The following is a 4,748-nucleotide window of genomic DNA, read 5'->3' as shown; positions in this document are numbered from 1 at the left end:
CGCGCTTCCGGTCCGCGCCCTACGGTTTTCTACGCAGACGCAGGACAAAGGTTCCGAGAAAGAAAAGACCCGCCGTAGAGGAAGTCGTGTGCTATTGAGATCATCCTTCCTCGATGAAGAAGCCACGATCCTCAAACAAGGAGCTAGGATACCCTGACAGCAAAACTGTGCCCTCTGACCTCAATTTCACTTTACAAGGATGACAAGGCCAAACGGGTTGGGAATGACGTGGGAAAACACTGAATTCATTGCCCATTTAACCAGGACTAGCGAATGTTGTCACCCATAGGACCTATTAAATATTTTTATTGAAAAACTAGTGGTGTAGTTTCTTCTACTTACTTCAATCGTGTTTAATGTAGTATTGATAATTTTAGGCTTGACTTCCAAGCTATTTTAAGTCCCCTTTCTTTTCAGAGTGATGGGTCAGTAAAGGAATGATGTCTCCTCCCCATACTATGTGTGTTAGAATCTTTAAATATTCATCCATGGTTCTGGAAAAGTTAATAGCTTATGTAATGCCACAGAACTACTGCTAAATTGTATCGTAGGATCTATCTCTGGAGACCATTCCATGCTTTCTGCCCCAGAAATCAGGGAGATACATGAAACCTTTAGTCAACGTAGGACTAGAAGCACAGATTTGAGAGCTGGACATCCTGGGTCTGAATTCTAGCCTTACCACTGGCTAGCTTTGTAATCTTAAAAAAATCATACAACATCTCTGAGTTCCATTTTATTCATCTGTAGAATAGGGATGAATGCTAACATGAATGGCTATATCATGGTAGATAGCTTGATAGATAAAGTTCAGAGTAGAGAGAGAATAGTGGACTGAACGTGAATGGCCAGAAGACTCAACTGGGCCATGAGAGGAGAGAGGCATGGAGATCAAGAGAAGAAGAGGAGAGAGAGGGGCAGAAGAGGGGAACAAGAGACGCCGAGGGGACCAAGGGAACCAAGAGAACCAAGAAGACCAAGAAGGCAAAAGAGGACAAGATAACCAAGAGAGGGAGAAGAACCAAGAGAGTGCATGGCTGAAATGGCAGGTGTTATAGGAATCTGAAGCTGGTGGGGGGGGGGGTGAACAAAGCCCCTGGGATGGAGATGTTTAGGGTAGGGGGTAGGAGTGAGAAGAGGAGGGAGGAGTCACAGGTACTGAGTGAGCCCACAGGCTATCATGTCCTTTGTTATATGATAATAGGCACACACTTAGCCATTTGTCCTGGGTGTCTTTGGAACCTGACCCAAAGCTCTTCGAAGAGTAAATAACACATGATAATAATGAATGTGGTGTTCTAATTATCACAGATAAACGGAACAGAATTCACCTGAATCTCCAAAGGCAATAGAGAATCTATTCAGGCCTGTAGCTTACATAATTTGTAATCGTTATATACTTTGTGGAAATGATACTCCTAAGGGTTATGTAATGCAACCGTCGTGAGCATACACCAAATATGACCATGGACCAAAGAGAAGTACCAGGTCGCATACTGGGCCACATGCCAAAGTAGAGTCTGAAATTTGGTGTTTGTGCCTTTAGCTAGCACTCACCCTAAAACCATGGAAGTATTAAGAGATGAGGTGATATGGATGAGAAACGTCTCCACCAGTGTGTGTCTTGGAACATGTGGTCCCCGCTGGTGGCACTGCTTGAGAGATGTTTGTGTGCTACAGTGTTGTCAGAGGACAGGCTTTTGAAACTAAAAACCTCATGCCGCTTGCAGTTTCCCCTCTGTTTTGTGCTTGCAGTTCAAGATGTTAGCTCATGGGGGCTGGAGAGATGGCTCAGGTGTTAAGAGCATTGCCTGCTCTTCCAAAGGTCCTGAGTTCAATTCCCAGCAACCACATGGTGGCTCACAACCATCTGTAATGGGGTCTGGTGCCCTCTTCTGGCCTGCAGTTATATACACAGACAGAATATTGTATACATAATAAATAAATAAATAAATAAATAAATAAATAAATAAATAAATATGTTAGCTCTTGACTTCCTGTTTCTGCCGTCATGCCTGCCACCTGCTGCTGTGCCTCTACCCCTCTATCATGGACTCTTAGCTATCTGGAATGACAAGCCAAATATACTCTCTCTTCCTTACATTGTATTTGGTCATGGTGTTTTATCACAGCCACAGACCAGAGGCAAGTGAAGTATTTTTCTAAAAAGGAGCTGTTGATGTCCTTTTGTGTTTTCTCTTTCAAAGGAAAAAGCATTTCCCAGGGTTCCATTCAGAGAACCTTTAATCTCAGGAGTTTGAGTCTTATAGATGGACAGAAGAGAAGAGAAGGCTGTTGGAAGAACACAGTGCATTTTACATAACTGTGGAAGAAGCATGACTTTTCCCAGCAAAGGCCAATTGAACACATAAGAAGTGAACTTCAAAGGAAAGGCATTTAAAATGAATTGCGCACAGAGGCTGAGTTGTTCATCAGATAAACTCTCAAGGACCCAGACTGTTTCCACACCATCCAGCGGGAGCAGGGACATCACCCGCAAAGAGTCACGCCGTCGGGACTGCAGTAGGAGAAATGCCAAGATATGCCCTTTGAGGGAAAGAATAAGCCTTTGTTACCAAAGCTGTTAGAGTCGGAGCTTCGGTTTTGTTTGACATCCCTCACAAGTTAGCATCAGCCACTAGTCCTCTACAAGTCAAGCAATCACACAAGTGACAGTGAAAAGAAGAAAAAAGATATCTGTTCAATATGGACACATTGGGAGGAACAACAAAGTAGTCTGGAGATGTTCCCTTCATGGCCATCCTTGGCATCCTGCCATGAAGTATGGGTTTAAATAGAAGGCACAAACTGTGTAGAACTAGGCAAGTCTTGTCAAGGTGTCGTCCTGCCCATCATCATTGTCTCAGCTCCAGTCTTTGGTAGCCTGACGGGCCTTCAGGACTGATTGAAATCTGTTGCCGGGATACAAGTTCTTCCTCTGCAGGCACCAGGGCTTTGTCATTTTTCTCCTTTTCCCAGTGTGAGATTCCAGGGGAGATTGCAAGTTCTCGGGGTGCTTCGTTTCACTGGTCTTATTTCCAAAGACAGGGAAACCTGTGTCTCTTCAGAGTGATTTTATTCTATGTGCTTTATGCATGACTGAATCAGGGCTTTGCTAAGAGGAATTTAGATTCTGTCTTTACTTATGTGTCAGAAACAAGACTGTGGTGGATTGAATGAAAATGGCCCCATGGCTCAGGGACTGGCACTATGAAGAGGTCTGTTCTTGTTGGAGGTGTGGCCTTATTGGAGGAAATGTGACACTGGTAGGGGTGGGGTCTTTGGGGTTTCAGAGACTCAACCCAGGCCAAGTGGCTCACTGTCTCTTCCTGCTGCCTACAGATCCAGATGTAGAACTCTCAACCACCCCTCCAACACTATGCCCACCTTTATACAACCTCTTCCTACCATGACTATCATAAACTAAACCTCTGAACTGTAAACCAACCCCAGTTCAATGTTTCCCTTTATGAGAGGTGCCATGGTTATGATCTCTCTTCACGGCCATAAAACCCTAAGCCAGAGACTTAATCTGAGAGTGGAGAACAGAGGAGAACAAATGCCCTGTCCCCTGCACTGCAGGCTTGGAATAGGCCAAGCTAGGAGCAGAAAAGCTATGCCTTGTTAAAGTAATCACTCTTAACCACTGTACCAGACTTCACAATGTTAGGTCCTAAAGAAACTCAGGACAGTTAGCTGAGGTGGCTGTTAACATTCCAAAGCAGACATTGGCAGCCAGGTTAACCCCGCATCCACATACTTGTTACAGAATCCTGGCTTCTCTCAGAACTTCTGACCTCAACCCCCTACCTTTTCATTCCCCGAGCTTCCCTTCCCTTCCACCAGCTTCAGATTCCTATATAACCCAGTCATTTGGCCACACACTGTTGGTTTTTCTCTTCTCCTTGTCCTCCTTCTCTGGGTCCTTTTCCCTCTCTTGCCCCTGTTTCCCCTCCCCCATGTCCATGACCTCATCTATTCTCCTAGCCATGCTCATTCTGGACTCTTCCAGATGCCTCTGACTATTCGCTCACTCATATCTACAATAAAACTCTTCTCAACCATACCCAGGAGTGGTCACATCCTCATTTTCTTTCAGATAGATAGCTTAATTATAGAAATAAAGCTGTGGTTGTGGTTATGATTAAAGTAACCAAAACACCAATTAGTTGAAAATGACCAGAAGAGCTTTAGAAGTAGGCCAAGGATTTCATTTAGGTCAGGGAAAGAAATGAACCTCAGAGGGTCAGTGAGATGACCCAGCAGGAAAATCAGCTAGAAGTAGGCAGAGAGAATGGGCTTCATAAGGTTTTCCTCAAACTTCCACATGTATACTGTGGCGTGCATGCACAATACGATCATACATATTCTAATTTAAGAAAAACACGTAGATTATATCTTAGTGTAATTGACATATTTTATATGAGCTCATGTAATATATTGCTCTAGTTATAAATGTTTGAGTGTGTGTGTGTGTTTGTGTGTTGCAACGCCTTCAAGAATGCAAATAAAAATTCAGTGTGTATGGTTTCTTTAGCTGGTGGATTTGAGAAAACCAGGTAGAGATGTTCCAGGCAAACAAATGTAGACGTAAGTCACAAACGATGCCACAGCAGTTTGGAATTATAATTAACAGGGTAGTATTTATTTAAAGGGGAAAAAAAACTTACAGATCACCGTCAGCCCTCTGTACGACCAGGAAGGGAGTCTAGCCGCCAGCCGAGCAGGAAGTGAAGAGAGCGAGAGAA

Source organism: Microtus ochrogaster, unplaced genomic scaffold (assembly GCF_000317375.1).
Source record: "Microtus ochrogaster isolate Prairie Vole_2 unplaced genomic scaffold, MicOch1.0 UNK10, whole genome shotgun sequence".
NCBI lineage: Eukaryota > Metazoa > Chordata > Mammalia > Rodentia > Cricetidae > Microtus > Microtus ochrogaster.
The sequence above is the reverse complement of the archived record's forward strand: the minus strand, read 5'-3'. Positions refer to the sequence as shown.